Genomic DNA, 14,622 nt, shown 5'->3' with positions numbered 1-14,622 from the left:
AATTGTTTGAGTGTTTGGTTTTCTACAAGGTAAGAACAGAGTGCACCGTTCCCAGCGGCACTGCAATGCTAGGTCGATGCGTGGAGAGAAGGAGCAAGCTCCAAATTTCTGCCCCTCATGCCAAAAATCTGCTTAATATGTAGTCCTCATATAGAGGACATATCAGATATTAAACTGATAAGAACAGATACTACACTTGATCTTAGCCAAAAGGCCGAGGCGATAAGCCCCAAGTGTTGGATGTCCACGCCAAGCTCTTGGCACAAATCTCACTTGTTGTGGTACCCGTTCGTAGGTGTGCATAACAATGGCTGCTGCTTATCACCTCCGCCCAAGCTCTCCTTTGTGGCGCTTGATTTCTGACCTAGACAGCTCTTTGACTTTTCACAATTTCATAAGGCTCAGCCATACAGCAAAGCCTGCCAAAAATATATTCAACTCATGTTTGTTCCTCTCCCACGGAAGTCTTTAGTAAAGCGAAAGACTTGTGCGTTATGAAGAGAAACCAGAGTCAGCATGGCCCTCTGTTGGAGAGCAGCAGAGGAGCCTCTCGGTCACATCACCACCTTCACGGTAGGCCTCTCTTTGCTTTCCATGTCAGATCCCAGTATGCAACATTCCCAACCCGCCCCATCTGCCAACCAAAATTATACACGTCTTTATTACCTCCTGCCCTGACTACTGTGATTGGCTTTTAAGCCTGCCTAAACAATACATCCTGAACCACTTACATTCGCTCCAAAATGCTGACTCTGGTTTCTCACCAAGTCTCCCAGAAGGTCTTGAGTGAAAGCAAGTTTCCATTCTTGACAAACGCTTCTAACTCAATTTGGAATCCAGTTCAAGCTCATTGTGACCCCGTGCATGGTCACGTCACTAAAGAGTGAGCCATCAGAGCGGTTTCACACACTTGTGTGTGCCAGGCCGTTACCTCAGTTTCATTGAGCCAGTGTAGATTCACTTTTGATACGCGACAATTGTTTGAGTGTTTGGTTTTCTACAAGGTAAGAACAGAGTGCACCGTTCCCAGCGGCACTGCAATGCTAGGTCGATGCGTGGAGAGAAAGGAGCAAGCTCAAATTTCTGCCCCTCATGCCAAAAATCTGCTTAATATGTAGTCCTCATATAGAGGACATATCAGATATTAAACTGATAAGAACAGATACTACACTTGATCTTAGCCAAAGGCCGAGAAGCGATAAGCCCCAAGTGTTGGATGTCCACGCAAGCTCTTGGCACAAATCTCACTTGTTGTGGTACCCCGTTCGTAGGTGTGCATAACAATGGCTGCTGCTTATCACCTCGCCCAAGCTCTCCTTTGTGGCGCTTGATTTCTGACCTAGACAGCTCTTTGACTTTTCACAATTTCATAAGGCTCAGCCATACAGCAAAGCCTGCAAAATATATTCAACTCATGTTTGTTTCCTCTCCACGGAAGTCTTTAGTAAAGGCGAAAGACTTGTGCGTTATGAAGAGAAACCAGAGTCAGCATGGCCCTCTGTTGGAGAGCAGCAGAGGAGCCTCTCGGTCTGAGTCACCACCTTCACGGTAGGCCTCTCTTTGCTTTCCGCATGTCAGATCCCAGTATGCAACATTCCCAACCCGCCCCATCTGCCAACCAAAATTCTACACGTCTTTATTACCTCCTGCCCTGACTACTGTGATTGGCTTTTAAGCCTGCCTAAGCAATACATCCCTGAACCACTTACATTCGCTCCAAAATGCTGACTCTGGTTTCTCACCAAGTCTCCCAGAGGTCTTGAGTGAAAGCAAGTTTCCATTCTTGACAAGCGCTTCTAACTCAATTTGGAATCCAGTTCAAGCTCATTGTGACCCGTGCATGGTCACGTCACTAAACAGTGAGCCATCAGAGCGGTTTCACACACTTGTGTGTGCCAGGCCGTTACCTCACTTTCATTGAGCCAGTGTAGAATTCACTTTTGATACGCGACAATTGTTTGAGTGTTTGGTTTTCTACAAGGTAAGAACAGAGTGCACCGTTCCCAGCGGCACTGCAATGCTAGGTCGATGCGTGGAGAGAAAGGAGCAAGCTCCAAATTTCTGCCCCTCATGCCAAAAATCTGCTTAATATGTAGTCCTCATATAGAGGACATATCAGATATTAAACTGATAAGAACAGATACTACACTTGATCTTAGCCAAAGGCCGAGAAGCGATAAGCCCCAAGTGTTGGATGTCCACGCCAAGCTCTTGGCACAAATCTCACTTGTTGTGGTACCCGTTCGTAAGTGTGCATATAACAATGGCTGCTGCTTATCACCTCCGCCCAAGCTCTCCTTTGTGGCGCTTGATTTCTGACCTAGACAGCTCTTTGACTTTTCACAATTTCATAAGGCTCAGCCATACAGCAAAACCTGCAAAAATATATTCAACTCATGTTTGTTCCTCTCCAGGAAGTCTTTAGTAAAGGCGAAAGACTTGTGCGTTATGAAGAGAAACCAGAGTCAGCATGGCCCTCTGTTGGAGAGCAGCAGAGGAGCCTCTCGGTCACAGTCACCACCTTCACGGTAGGCCTCTCTTTGCTTTCGCATGTCAGATCCCAGTATGCAACATTCCCAACCCGCCCCCATCTGCCAACCAAAATTATACCGTCTTTATTACCTCCTGCCCTGACTACTGTGATTGGCTTTAAGCCTGCCTAAGCAATACATCCCTGAACCACTTACATTCGCTCCAAAATGCTGACTCTGGTTTCTCACCAAGTCTCCCAGAAGGTCTTGAGTGAAAGCAAGTTTCCATTCTTGACAACGCTTCCTAACTCAATTTGGAATCCAGTTCAAGCTCATTGTGACCCCGTGCATGGTCACGTCACTAGCAGTGAGCCATCAGAGCGGTTTCACACACTTGTGTGCCAGGCCGTTACCTCAGTTTCATTGAGCCAGTGTAGAATTCACTTTTGATACGCGACAATTGTTTGAGTGTTTGGTTTTCTACAAGGTAAGAACAGAGTGCACCGTTCCCAGCGGCACTGCAATGCTAGGTGATGCGTGGAGAGAAAGGAGCAAGCTCAAATTTCTGCCCCTCATGCCAAAAATCTGCTTAATATGTAGTCCTCATATAGAGGACATATCAGATATTAAACTGATAAGAACAGATACTACACTTGATCTTAGCCAAAGGCCGAGAGCGATAAGCCCCAAGTGTTGGATGTCGCCAAGCTCTTGGCACAAATCTCACTTGTTGTGGTACCCCGTTCGTAGGTGTGCATAACAATGGCTGCTGCTTATCACCTCCGCCCAAGCTCTCCTTTGTGGCGCTTGATTTCCTGACCTAGACAGCTCTTTGACTTTTCACAATTTCATAAGGCTCAGCCATACAGCAAAGCCTGCCAAAATATATTCAACTCATGTTTGTTCCTCTCCACGGAAGTCTTTAGTAAAGGCGAAAGACTTGTGCGTTTGAAGAAAACCAGAGTCAGCATGGCCCTCTGTTGGAGAGCAGCAGAGGAGCCTCTCGGTCTGATCACCACCTTCACGGTAGGCCTCTCTTTGCTTTCCATGTCAGATCCCAGTATGCAACATTCCCAACCCGCCCCCATCTGCCAACCAAAATTATACACGTCTTTATTACCTCCTGCCCTGACTACTGTGATTGGCTTTAAGCCTGCCTAAGCAATACATCCCTGAACCACTTACATTCGCTCCAAAATGCTGACTCTGGTTTCTCACCAAGTCTCCCAGAAGGTCTTGAGTGAAAGCAAGTTTCCATTCTTGACAAACGCTTCTAACTCAATTTGGAATCCAGTTCAAGCTCATTGTGACCCGTGCATGGTCCAGTCACTAAGCAGTGAGCCATCAGAGCGGTTTCACACACTTGTGTGTGCCAGGCCGTACCTCAGTTTCATTGAGCCAGTGTAGAATTCACTTTTGATACGCGACAATTGTTTGAGTGTTTGGTTTTCTACAAGGTAAGAACAGAGTGCACCGTTCCCAGCGGCACTGCAATGCTAGGTCGATGCGTGGAGAGAAAGGAGCAAGCTCCAAATTTCTGCCCCTCATGCCAAAAATCTGCTTAATATGTAGTCCTCATATAGAGGACATATCAGATATTAAACTGATAAGAACAGATACTACATGATCTTAGCCAAAGGCCGAGCGATAAGCCCCAAGTGTTGGATGTCCACGCCAAGCTCTTGGCACAAATCTCACTTGTTGTGGTACCGTTCGTAGGTGTGCATAACAATGGCTGCTGCTTATCACCTCCGCCCAAGCTCTCCTTTGTGGCGCTTGATTTCTGACCTAGACAGCTCTTTGACTTTTCACAATTTCATAAGGCTCAGCCATACAGCAAAGCCTGCCAAAATATATTCAACTCATGTTTGTTCCTCTCACGGAAGTCTTTAGTAAAGGCGAAAGACTTGTGCGTTATGAAGAGAAACCAGAGTCAGCATGGCCCTCTGTTGGAGAGCAGCAGAGGAGCCTCTCGGTCAGGTCAGTCACCACCTTCACGGTAGGCCTCTCTTTGCTTTCCATGTCAGATCCCAGTATGCAACATTCCCAACCCGCCCCATCTGCCAACCAAAATTATACACGTCTTTATTACCTCCTGCCCTGACTACTGTGATTGGCTTTTAAGCCTGCCTAAGCAATACATCCTGAACCACTTACATTCGCTCCAAAATGCTGACTCTGGTTTCTCACCAAGTCTCCCAGAAGGTCTTGAGTGAAAGCAAGTTTCCATTCTTGACAAACGCTTCTAACTCAATTTGGAATCCAGTTCAAGCTCATTGTGACCCGTGCATGGTCACGTCACTAAGCAGTGAGCCATCAGAGCGGTTTCACACACTTGTGTGTGCCAGGCCGTTACCTCAGTTTCATTGAGCCAGTGTAGAATTCACTTTTGATACGCGACAATTGTTTGAGTGTTTGGTTTTCTACAAGGTAAGAACAGAGTGCACCGTTCCCAGCGGCACTGCAATGCTAGGTCGATGCGTGGAGAGAAAGGAGCAAGCTCCAAATTTCTGCCCCTTGCCAAAAATCTGCTTAATATGTAGTCCTCATATAGAGGACATATCAGATATTAAACTGATAAGAACAGATACTACACTTGATCTTAGCCAAAAGGCCGAGGCGATAAGCCCCAAGTGTTGGATGTCACGCCAAGCTCTTGGCACAAATCTCACTTGTTGTGGTACCCGTTCGTAGGTGTGCATAACAATGGCTGCTGCTTATCACCTCCGCCCAAGCTCTCCTTTGTGGCGCTTGATTTCTGACCTAGACAGCTCTTTGACTTTTCACAATTTCATAAGGCTCAGCCATACAGCAAAGCCTGCCAAAAATATATTCAACTCATGTTTGTTCCTCTCCACGGAAGTCTTTAGTAAAAGGCGAAAGACTTGTGCGTTATGAAGAAACCAGAGTCAGCATGGCCCTCTGTTGGAGAGCAGCAGAGGAGCCTCTCGGTCTGATCACCACCTTCACGGTAGGCCTCTCTTTGCTTTCCGCATGTCAGATCCCAGTATGCAACATTCCCAACCCGCCCCCATCTGCCAACCAAAATTATTACGTCTTTATTACCTCCTGCCCTGACTACTGTGATTGGCTTTTAAGCCTGCCTAAGCAATACATCCCTGAACCACTTACATTCGCTCCAAAATGCTGACTCTGGTTTCTCACCAAGTCTCCCAGAAGGTCTTGAGTGAAAGCAAGTTTCCATTCTTGACAAACGCTTCTAACTCAATTTGGAATCCAGTTCAAGCTCATTGTGACCCGTGCATGGTCACGTCACTAAGCAGTGAGCCATCAGAGCGGTTTCACACACTTGTGTGTGCCAGGCCGTTACCTCAGTTTCATTGAGCCAGTGTAGAATTCACTTTTGATACGCGACAATTGTTTGAGTGTTTGGTTTTCTACAAGGTAAGAACAGAGTGCACCGTTCCCAGCGGCACTGCAATGCTAGGTCGATGCGTGGAGAGAAAGAACAAGCTCAAATTTCTGCCCCTCATGCCAAAAATCTGCTTAATATGTAGTCCTCATATAGAGGACATATCAGATATTAAACTGATAAGAACAGATACTACACTTGATCTTAGCCAAAGGCGAGGCGATAAGCCCCAAGTGTTGGATGTCACGCCAAGCTCTTGGCACAAATCTCACTTGTTGTGGTACCCCGTTCGTAGGTGTGCATAACAATGGCTGCTGCTTATCACCTCCGCCCAAGCTCTCCTTTGTGGCGCTTGATTTCTGACCTAGACAGCTCTTTGACTTTTCACAATTTCATAAGGCTCAGCCATACAGCAAAGCCTGCCAAAATATATTCAACTCATGTTTGTTCCTCTCCCACGGAAGTCTTTAGTAAAGGCGAAAGACTTGTGCGTTATGAAGAGAAACCAGAGTCAGCATGGCCCTCTGTTGGAGAGCAGCAGAGGAGCCTCTCGGTCAGAGTCACCACCTTCACGGTAGGCCTCTCTTTGCTTTCCATGTCAGATCCCAGTATGCAACATTCCCAACCGCCCCCATCTGCCAACCAAAATTATACACGTCTTTATTACCTCCTGCCTGACTACTGTGATTGGCTTTTAAGCCTGCCTAAGCAATACATCCCTGAACCACTTACATTCGCTCCAAAATGCTGACTCTGGTTTCTCACCAAGTCTCCCAGAAGGTCTTGAGTGAAAGCAAGTTTCCATTCTTGACAAACGCTTCTAACTCAATTTGGAATCAGTTCAAGCTCATTGTGACCCGTGCATGGTCACGTCACTAAGCAGTGAGCCATCAGAGCGGTTTCACACTTGTGTGTGCCAGGCATTACCTCAGTTTCATTGAGCCAGTGTAGAATTCACTTTTGATACGCGACAATTGTTTTAGTGTTTGGTTTTCTACAAGGTAAGAACAGAGTGCACCGTTCCCAGCGGCACTGCAATGCTAGGTCGATGCGTGGAGAGAAAGGAGCAAGCTCCAAATTTCTGCCCCTCATGCCAAAAATCTGCTTAATATGTAGTCCTCATATAGAGGACATATCAGATATTAAACTGATAAGAACAGATACTACACTTGATCTTAGCCAAAGGCCGAGCGATAAGCCCCAAGTGTTGGATGTCCACGCCAAGCTCTTGGCACAAATCTCACTTGTTGTGGTACCCCGTTCGTAGGTGTGCATAACAATGGCTGCTGCTTATCACCTCCGCCCAAGCTCTCCTTTGTGGCGCTTGATTTCTGACCTAGACAGCTCTTTGACTTTTCACAATTTCATAAGGCTCAGCCATACAGCAAAGCCTGCCAAAAATATATTCAACTCATGTTTGTTCCTCTCCACGGAAGTCTTTAGTAAAAGGCGAAAGACTTGTGCGTTATGAAGAAACCAGAGTCAGCATGGCCCTCTGTTGGAGAGCAGCAGAGGAGCCTCTCGGTCACATCACCACCTTCACGGTGAGCCTCTCTTTGCTCCATGTCAGATCCCAGTATGCAACATTCCCAACCCGCCCCCATCTGCCAACCAAAATTATACACGTCTTTATTACCTCCTGCCCTGACTACTGTGATTGGCTTTTAAGCCTGCCTAAGCAATACATCCTGAACCACTTACATTCGCTCCAAAATGCTGACTCTGGTTTCTCACCAAGTCTCCCAGAAGGTCTTGAGTGAAAGCAAGTTTCCATTCTTGACAAACGCTTCTAACTCAATTTGGAATCCAGTTCAAGCTCATTGTGACCCGTGCATGGTCACGTCACTAAGCAGTGAGCCATCAGAGCGGTTTCACACACTTGTGTGTGCCAGGCCGTTACCTCCAGTTTCATTGAGCCAGTGTAGAATTCACTTTTGATATGCGACAATTGTTTGAGTGTTTGGTTTCTACAAGGTAAGAACAGAGTGCACCGTTCCCAGCGGCACTGCAATGCTAGGTCGATGCGTGGAGAGAAAGGAGCCAGCTCCAAATTTCTGCCCCTCATGCCAAAAATCTGCTTAATATGTAGTCCTCATATAGAGGACATATCAGATATTAAACTGATAAGAACAGATACTACACTTGATCTTAGCCAAAGGCCGAGCGATAAGCCCCAAGTGTTGGATGTCACGCCAAGCTCTTGGCACAAATCTCACTTGTTGTGGTACCCGTTCGTAGGTGTGCATAACAATGGCTGCTGCTTATCACCTCCGCCCAAGCTCTCCTTTGTGGCGCTTGATTTCTGACCTAGACAGCTCTTTGACTTTTCACAATTTCATAAGGCTCAGCCATACAGCAAAGCCTGCCAAAATATATTCAACTCATGTTTGTTCCTCTCCACGGAAGTCTTTAGTAAAAGGCGAAAGACTTGTGTTTTAGAAGAGAAACCAGAGTCAGCATGGCCCTCTGTTGGAGAGCAGCAGAGGAGCCTCTCAGGTCTGATCACCACCTTCACGGTAGGCCTCTCTTTGCTTTCCCATGTCAGATCCCAGTATGCAACATTCCCAACCCTCCCCCATCTGCCAACCAAAATTATACACGTCTTTATTACCTCCTGCCCTGACTACTGTGATTGGCTTTTAAGCCTGCCTAAGCAATACATCCCTGAACCACTTACATTCGCTCCAAAATGCTGACTCTGGTTTCTCACCAAGTCTCCCAGAAGGTCTTGAGTGAAAGCAAGTTTCCATTCTTGACAAACGCTTCTAACTCAATTTGGAATCCAGTTCAAGCTCATTGTGACCCCGTGCATGGTCACGTCACTAAGCAGTGAGCCATCAGGCGGTTTCACACACTTGTGTGTGCCAGGCCGTACCTCAGTTTCATTGAGCCAGTGTAGAATTCACTTTTGATACGCGACAATTGTTTGAGTGTTTGGTTTTCTACAAGGTAAGAACAGAGTGCACCGTTCCCAGCGGCACTGCAATGCTAGGTCGATGCGTGGAGAGAAAGGAGCAAGCTCCAAATTTCTGCCCCTCATGCCAAAATCTGCTTAATATGTAGTCCTCATATAGAGGACATATCAGATATTAAACTGATAAGAACAGATACTACATTGATCTTAGCCAAAAGGCCGGGATAAAAGCCCCAAGTGTTGGATGTCCATGCCAAGCTCTTGGCACAAATCTCACTTGTTGTGGTACCCCGTTCGTAGGTGTGCATAACAATGGCTGCTGCTTATCACCTCCGCCCAAGCTCTCCTTTGTGGCGCTTGATTTCCTGACCTAGACAGCTCTTTGACTTTTCACAATTTCATAAGGCTCAGCCACACGCAAAGCCTGCCAAAAATATATTCAACTCATGTTTGTTCCTCTCCACGGAAGTCTTTAGTAAAAGGCGAAAGACTTGTGCGTTATGAAGAGAAACCAGAGTCAGCATGGCCCTCTGTTGGAGAGCAGCAGAGGAGCCTCTCGGTCTGATCACCACCTTCACGGTAGGCCTCTCTTTGCTTTCCGCATGTCAGATCCCAGTATGCAACATTCCCAACCCGCCCCCATCTGCCAACCAAAATTATACACGTCTTTATTACCTCCTGCCCTGACTACTGTGATTGGCTTTTAAGCCTGCCTAAGCAATACATCCCTGAACCACTTACATTCGCTCCAAAATGCTGACTCTGGTTTCTCACCAAGTCTCCCAGAAGGTCTTGAGTGAAAGCAAGTTTCCATTCTTGACAAACGCTTCTAACTCAATTTGGAATCCAGTTCAAGCTCATTGTGACCCGTGCATGGTCACGTCACTAAGCAGTGAGCCATCAGAGCGGTTTCACACACTTGTGTGTGCCAGGCCGTTACCTCAGTTTCATTGAGCCAGTGTAGAATTCACTTTTGATACGCGACAATTGTTTGGGTGTTTGGTTTTCTACAAGGTAAGAACAGAGTGCACCGTTCCCAGCGGCACTGCAATGCTAGGTCGATGCGTGGAGAGAGGAGCAAGCTCAAATTACTGCCCCTCATGCCAAAAATCTGCTTAATATGTAGTCCTCATATAGAGGACATATCAGATATTAAACTGATAAGAACAGATACTACACTTGATCTTAGCCAAAGGCCGAGGCGATAAGCCCCAAGTGTTGGATGTCCACGCCAAGCTCTTGGCACAAATCTCACTTGTTGTGGTACCCGTTCGTAGGTGTGCATAACAATGGCTGCTGCTTATCACCTCCGCCAAGCTCTCCTTTGTGGCGCTTGATTTCCCAGCCTAGACAGCTCTTTGACTTTTCACAATTTCATAAGGCTCAGCCATACAGCAAAGCCTGCCAAAATATATTCAACTCATGTTTGTTCCTCTCCACGGAAGTCTTTAGTAAAGGCGAAAGACTTGTGCGTTATGAAGAGAACCAGAGTCAGCATGGCCCTCTGTTGGAGAGCAGCAGAGGAGCCTCTCGGTCACATCACCACCTTCACGGTAGGCCTCTCTTTGCTTTCCATGTCAGATCCCAGTATGCAACATTCCCAACCCGCCCCCATCTGCCAACCAAAATTATACGTCTTTATTACCTCCTGCCCTGACTACTGTGATTGGCTTTTAAGCCTGCCTAAGCAATACATCCCTGAACCACTTACATTCGCTCCAAAATGCTGACTCTGGTTTCTCACCAGTCTCCCAGAAGGTCTTGAGTGAAAGCAAGTTTCCATTCTTGACAAGCGCTTCTAACTCAATTTGGAATCCAGTTCAAGCTCATTGTGACCCCGTGCATGGTCACGTCACTAAGCAGTGAGCCATCAGAGCGGTTTCACACACTTGTGTGTGCCAGGCCGTTACCTCAGTTTCATTGAGCCAGTGTAGAATTCACTTTTGATACGCGACAATTGTTTGAGTGTTTGGTTTTCTACAAGGTAAGAACAGAGTGCACCGTTCCCAGCGGCACTGCAATGCTAGGTCGATGCGTGGAGAAAGGAGCAAGCTCCAAATTTCTGCCCCTCATGCCAAAAATCTGCTTAATATGTAGTCCTCATATAGAGGACATATCAGATATTAAACTGATAAGAACAGATACTACATGATCTTAGCCAAAGGCCGAAACGATAAGCCCCAAGTGTTGGATGTCCACGCCAAGCTCTTGGCACAAATCTCACTTGTTGTGGTACCCCGTTCGTAGGTGTGCATAACAATGGCTGCTGCTTATCACCTCCGCCCAAGCTCTCCTTTGTGGCGCTTGATTTCCTGACCTAGACAGCTCTTTGACTTTTCACAATTTCATAAGGCTCAGCCATACAGCAAAGCCTGCCAAAATATATTCAACTCATGTTTGTTCCTCTCCACGGAAGTCTTTAGTAAAGGCGAAAGACTTGGCGTTATGAAGAGACCAGAGTCAGCATGGCCCTCTGTTGAGGCAGCAGAGGACCTCTCGGTCTGAGTCACCACCTTCACGGTAGGCCTCTCTTTGCTTTCCATGTCAGATCCCAGTATGCAACATTCCCAACCCGCCCCCATCTGCCAACCAAAATTATACACGTCTTTATTACCTCCTGCCCTGACTACTGTGATTGGCTTTTAAGCCTGCCTAAGCAATACATCCCTGAACCACTTACATTCGCTCCAAAATGCTGACTCTGGTTTCTCACCAAGTCTCCCAGAAGGTCTTGAGTGAAAGCAAGTTTCCATTCTTGACAAACGCTTCTAACTCAATTTGGAATCCAGTTCAAGCTCATTGTGACCCCGTGCATGGTCACGTCACTAAGCAGTGAGCCATCAGGCGGTTTCACACACTTGTGTGTGCCAGGCCGTTACCTCAGTTTCATTGAGCCAGTGTAGAATTCACTTTTGATACGCGACAATTGTTTGAGTGTTTGGTTTTCTACAAGGTAAGAACAGAGTGCACCGTTCCCAGCGGCACTGCAATGCTAGGTCGATGCGTGGAGAGAAAGGAGCAAGCTCCAAATTTCTGCCCCTCATGCCAAAATCTGCTTAATATGTAGTCCTCATATAGAGGACATATCAGATTTAAACTGATAAGAACAGATACTACACTTGATCTTAGCCAAAAGGCCGAGGCGATAAGCCCCAAGTGTTGGATGTCCCGCAAGCTCTTGGCACAAATCTCACTTGTTGTGGTACCCGGTCGTAGGTGTGCATAACAATGGCTGCTGCTTATCACCTCCGCCCAAGCTCTCCTTTGTGGCGCTTGATTTCTGACCTAGACAGCTCTTTGACTTTTCACAATTTCATAAGGCTCAGCCATACAGCAAAGCCTGCCAAAAATATATTCAACTCATGTTTGTTCCTCTCCACGGAAGTCTTTAGTAAAAGAGAAAGAGACTTGTGCGTTATGAAGAAACCAGAGTCAGCATGGCCCTCTGTTGGAGAGCAGCAGAGGAGCCTCTCGGTCACAGTCACCACCTTCACGGTAGGCCTCTCTTTGCTTTCCATGTCAGATCCCAGTATGCAACATTCCCAACCCCATCTGCCAACCAAAATTATACACGTCTTTATTACCTCCTGCCCTGACTACTGTGATTGGCTTTTAAGCCTGCCTAAGCAATACATCCCTGAACCACTTACATTCGCTCCAAAATGCTGACTCTGGTTTCTCACCAAGTCTCCAGAGGTCTTGAGTGAAAGCAAGTTTCCATTCTTGACAAGCGCTTCTAACTCAATTTGGAATCCAGTTCAAGCTCATTGTGACCCGTGCATGGTCACGTCACTAAGCAGTGAGCCATCAGGCGGTTTCACACACTTGTGTGTGCCAGGCCGTTACCTCAGTTTCATTGAGCCAGTGTAGAATTCACTTTTGATACGCGACAATTGTTTGAGTGTTTGGTTTTCTACAAGGTAAGAACAGAGTGCACCGTTCCCAGCGGCACTGCAATGCTAGGTCGATGCGTGGAGAGAAAGGAGCAAGCTCCAAATTTCTGCCCCTCATGCCAAAAATCTGCTTAATATGTAGTCCTCATATAGAGGACATATCAGATATTAAACTGATAAGAACAGATACTACACTTGATCTTAGCCAAAGGCCGAGGCGATAAGCCCCAAGTGTTGGATGTCACGCCAAGCTCTTGGCACAAATCTCACTTGTTGTGGTACCCGTTAGTGAGTTCATAACAATGGCTGCTGCTTATCACCTCCGCCCAAGCTCTCCTTTGTGGCGCTTGATTTCTGACCTAGACAGCTCTTTGACTTTTCACAATTTCATAAGGCTCAGCCATACAGCAAAGCCTGCCAAAAATATATTCAACTCATGTTTGTTCCTCTCCACGGAAGTCTTTAGTAAAGGCGAAAGACTTGTGCGTTATGAAGAAACCAGAGTCAGCATGGCCCTCTGTTGGAGAGCAGCAGAGGAGCCTCTCGGTCTGATCACCACCTTCACGGTAGGCCTCTCTTTGCTTTCCGCATGTCAGATCCCAGTATGCAACATTCCCAACCCGCCCCCATCTGCCAACCAAAATTATACACGTCTTTATTACCTCCTGCCTGACTACTGTGATTGGCTTTTAAGCCTGCTAAGCAATACATCCCTGAACCACTTACATTCGCTCAAATGCTGACTCTGGTTTCTCACCAAGTCTCCCAGAAGGGTCTTGAGTGAAAGCAAGTTTCCATTCTTGACAAACGCTTCTAACTCAATTTGGAATCCAGTTCAAGCTCATTGTGTGACGTGCATGGTCACGTCACTAAGCAGTGAGCCATCAGAGCGGTTTCACACACTTGTGTGTGCCAGGCCGTTACCTCAGTTTCATTGAGCCAGTGTAGAATTCACTTTTGATACGCGACAATTGTTTGAGTGTTTGGTTTTCTACAAGGTAAGAACAGAGTGCACCGTTCCCAGCGGCACTGCAATGCTAGGTCGATGCGTGGAGAGAAGGAGCAAGCTCCAAATTTCTGCCCCTCATGCCAAAAATCTGCTTAATATGTAGTCCTCATATAGAGGACATATAATATTAAACTGATAAGAACAGATACTACACTTGATCTTAGCCAAAGGCCGAGGCGATAAGCCCCAAGTGTTGGATGTCCACGGCTCTTGGCACAAATCTCACTTGTTGTGGTACCCGTTCGTAGGTGTGCATAACAATGGCTGCTGCTTATCACCTCCGCCCAAGCTCTCCTTTGTGGCGCTTGATTTCTGACCTAGACAGCTCTTTGACTTTTCACAATTTCATAAGGCTCAGCCATACAGCAAAGCCTGCCAAAAATATATTCAACTCATGTTTGTTCCTCTCCACGGAGTCTTTAGTAAAAGGCGAAAGACTTGTGCGTTATGAAGAGAAACCAGAGTCAGCATGGCCCTCTGTTGGAGAGCAGCAGAGGAGCCTCTCGGTCTGATCACCACCTTCACGGTAGGCCTCTCTTTGCTTTCCATGTCAGATCCCAGTATGCAACATTCCCAACCCGCCCCATCTGCCAACCAAAATTATACACGTCTTTATTACCTCCTGCCCTGACTACTGTGATTGGCTTTTAAGCCTGCCTAAGCAATACATCCCTGAACCACTTACATTCGCTCCAAAATGCTGACTCTGGTTTCTCACCAAGTCTCCCAGAAGGTCTTGAGTGAAAGCAAGTTTCCATTCTTGACAAACGCTTCTAACTCAATTTGGAATCCAGTTCAAGCTCATTGTGACCCGTGCATGGTCACGTCACTAAGCAGTGAGCCATCAGAGCGGTTTCACACACTTGTGTGTGCCAGGCCGTTACCTCAGTTTCATTGAGCCAGTGTAGAATTCACTTTTGATACGTGACAATTGTTTTAGTGTTTGGTTTTCTACAAGGTAA

General features: G+C 46.7%; 29 non-coding genes and 1 pseudogene across 29 annotated transcripts; all 30 read right to left on the bottom strand.

Moving 5' to 3' along the window:
* Positions 1 to 35: 35 nt before the first annotated feature.
* On the bottom strand, positions 36 to 226 carry LOC124854226. The gene has a single exon (XR_007034471.1). It is a non-coding gene; the product is annotated as a U2 spliceosomal RNA (small nuclear RNA).
* A 176-nt stretch (positions 227 to 402) lies between these two features.
* LOC124853686 lies at positions 403 to 514 on the bottom strand. The gene has a single exon (XR_007034025.1). It is a non-coding gene; the product is annotated as a U5 spliceosomal RNA (small nuclear RNA).
* Positions 515 to 1,010: 496 nt separating this feature from the next.
* On the bottom strand, positions 1,011 to 1,200 carry LOC124854161. The gene has a single exon (XR_007034409.1). It is a non-coding gene; the product is annotated as a U2 spliceosomal RNA (small nuclear RNA).
* Positions 1,201 to 1,374: 174 nt separating this feature from the next.
* Positions 1,375 to 1,488, bottom strand: LOC124853629. The gene has a single exon (XR_007033969.1). It is a non-coding gene; the product is annotated as a U5 spliceosomal RNA (small nuclear RNA).
* Positions 1,489 to 1,987: 499 nt separating this feature from the next.
* On the bottom strand, positions 1,988 to 2,178 carry LOC124853652. Its single transcript, XR_007033992.1, has one exon. It is a non-coding gene; the product is annotated as a U2 spliceosomal RNA (small nuclear RNA).
* Positions 2,179 to 2,355: 177 nt separating this feature from the next.
* LOC124853725 lies at positions 2,356 to 2,468 on the bottom strand. Its single transcript, XR_007034064.1, has one exon. It is a non-coding gene; the product is annotated as a U5 spliceosomal RNA (small nuclear RNA).
* A 496-nt stretch (positions 2,469 to 2,964) lies between these two features.
* Positions 2,965 to 3,154, bottom strand: LOC124852662. Its single transcript, XR_007033085.1, has one exon. It is a non-coding gene; the product is annotated as a U2 spliceosomal RNA (small nuclear RNA).
* Positions 3,155 to 3,329: 175 nt separating this feature from the next.
* Positions 3,330 to 3,438, bottom strand: LOC124853849. The gene has a single exon (XR_007034182.1). It is a non-coding gene; the product is annotated as a U5 spliceosomal RNA (small nuclear RNA).
* A 496-nt stretch (positions 3,439 to 3,934) lies between these two features.
* On the bottom strand, positions 3,935 to 4,120 carry LOC124852791. The gene has a single exon (XR_007033214.1). It is a non-coding gene; the product is annotated as a U2 spliceosomal RNA (small nuclear RNA).
* Positions 4,121 to 4,297: 177 nt separating this feature from the next.
* On the bottom strand, positions 4,298 to 4,407 carry LOC124853726. The gene has a single exon (XR_007034065.1). It is a non-coding gene; the product is annotated as a U5 spliceosomal RNA (small nuclear RNA).
* A 500-nt stretch (positions 4,408 to 4,907) lies between these two features.
* Positions 4,908 to 5,097, bottom strand: LOC124854274. Its single transcript, XR_007034518.1, has one exon. It is a non-coding gene; the product is annotated as a U2 spliceosomal RNA (small nuclear RNA).
* A 175-nt stretch (positions 5,098 to 5,272) lies between these two features.
* Positions 5,273 to 5,383, bottom strand: LOC124853483. Its single transcript, XR_007033825.1, has one exon. It is a non-coding gene; the product is annotated as a U5 spliceosomal RNA (small nuclear RNA).
* A 499-nt stretch (positions 5,384 to 5,882) lies between these two features.
* Positions 5,883 to 6,070, bottom strand: LOC124852833. Its single transcript, XR_007033254.1, has one exon. It is a non-coding gene; the product is annotated as a U2 spliceosomal RNA (small nuclear RNA).
* A 176-nt stretch (positions 6,071 to 6,246) lies between these two features.
* On the bottom strand, positions 6,247 to 6,358 carry LOC124853682. Its single transcript, XR_007034021.1, has one exon. It is a non-coding gene; the product is annotated as a U5 spliceosomal RNA (small nuclear RNA).
* Positions 6,359 to 6,851: 493 nt separating this feature from the next.
* On the bottom strand, positions 6,852 to 7,039 carry LOC124854338. Its single transcript, XR_007034582.1, has one exon. It is a non-coding gene; the product is annotated as a U2 spliceosomal RNA (small nuclear RNA).
* A 179-nt stretch (positions 7,040 to 7,218) lies between these two features.
* LOC124853482 lies at positions 7,219 to 7,329 on the bottom strand. The gene has a single exon (XR_007033824.1). It is a non-coding gene; the product is annotated as a U5 spliceosomal RNA (small nuclear RNA).
* Positions 7,330 to 7,824: 495 nt separating this feature from the next.
* LOC124854416 lies at positions 7,825 to 8,012 on the bottom strand. The gene has a single exon (XR_007034660.1). It is a non-coding gene; the product is annotated as a U2 spliceosomal RNA (small nuclear RNA).
* A 177-nt stretch (positions 8,013 to 8,189) lies between these two features.
* On the bottom strand, positions 8,190 to 8,300 carry LOC124853627. Its single transcript, XR_007033967.1, has one exon. It is a non-coding gene; the product is annotated as a U5 spliceosomal RNA (small nuclear RNA).
* Positions 8,301 to 8,799: 499 nt separating this feature from the next.
* LOC124852671 lies at positions 8,800 to 8,989 on the bottom strand. The gene has a single exon (XR_007033094.1). It is a non-coding gene; the product is annotated as a U2 spliceosomal RNA (small nuclear RNA).
* Positions 8,990 to 9,166: 177 nt separating this feature from the next.
* Positions 9,167 to 9,278, bottom strand: LOC124853244. The gene has a single exon (XR_007033587.1). It is a non-coding gene; the product is annotated as a U5 spliceosomal RNA (small nuclear RNA).
* A 500-nt stretch (positions 9,279 to 9,778) lies between these two features.
* On the bottom strand, positions 9,779 to 9,966 carry LOC124852699. Its single transcript, XR_007033122.1, has one exon. It is a non-coding gene; the product is annotated as a U2 spliceosomal RNA (small nuclear RNA).
* Positions 9,967 to 10,142: 176 nt separating this feature from the next.
* LOC124853707 lies at positions 10,143 to 10,252 on the bottom strand. Its single transcript, XR_007034046.1, has one exon. It is a non-coding gene; the product is annotated as a U5 spliceosomal RNA (small nuclear RNA).
* Positions 10,253 to 10,748: 496 nt separating this feature from the next.
* Positions 10,749 to 10,935, bottom strand: LOC124852820. The gene has a single exon (XR_007033242.1). It is a non-coding gene; the product is annotated as a U2 spliceosomal RNA (small nuclear RNA).
* Positions 10,936 to 11,113: 178 nt separating this feature from the next.
* LOC124853960 lies at positions 11,114 to 11,221 on the bottom strand (annotated as a pseudogene).
* A 496-nt stretch (positions 11,222 to 11,717) lies between these two features.
* On the bottom strand, positions 11,718 to 11,907 carry LOC124854423. The gene has a single exon (XR_007034667.1). It is a non-coding gene; the product is annotated as a U2 spliceosomal RNA (small nuclear RNA).
* A 174-nt stretch (positions 11,908 to 12,081) lies between these two features.
* Positions 12,082 to 12,193, bottom strand: LOC124853919. The gene has a single exon (XR_007034239.1). It is a non-coding gene; the product is annotated as a U5 spliceosomal RNA (small nuclear RNA).
* A 491-nt stretch (positions 12,194 to 12,684) lies between these two features.
* On the bottom strand, positions 12,685 to 12,875 carry LOC124854285. Its single transcript, XR_007034529.1, has one exon. It is a non-coding gene; the product is annotated as a U2 spliceosomal RNA (small nuclear RNA).
* A 173-nt stretch (positions 12,876 to 13,048) lies between these two features.
* On the bottom strand, positions 13,049 to 13,158 carry LOC124853700. The gene has a single exon (XR_007034039.1). It is a non-coding gene; the product is annotated as a U5 spliceosomal RNA (small nuclear RNA).
* Positions 13,159 to 13,655: 497 nt separating this feature from the next.
* LOC124852886 lies at positions 13,656 to 13,843 on the bottom strand. Its single transcript, XR_007033303.1, has one exon. It is a non-coding gene; the product is annotated as a U2 spliceosomal RNA (small nuclear RNA).
* Positions 13,844 to 14,015: 172 nt separating this feature from the next.
* On the bottom strand, positions 14,016 to 14,127 carry LOC124853443. Its single transcript, XR_007033786.1, has one exon. It is a non-coding gene; the product is annotated as a U5 spliceosomal RNA (small nuclear RNA).
* Positions 14,128 to 14,622: the final 495 nt, after the last annotated feature.

Source organism: Hippoglossus stenolepis, chromosome 10 (genome assembly GCF_022539355.2).
Source record: "Hippoglossus stenolepis isolate QCI-W04-F060 chromosome 10, HSTE1.2, whole genome shotgun sequence".
Taxonomy (NCBI): domain Eukaryota; kingdom Metazoa; phylum Chordata; class Actinopteri; order Pleuronectiformes; family Pleuronectidae; genus Hippoglossus; species Hippoglossus stenolepis.
This window is presented reverse-complemented; position numbering and strand designations above follow the sequence as displayed.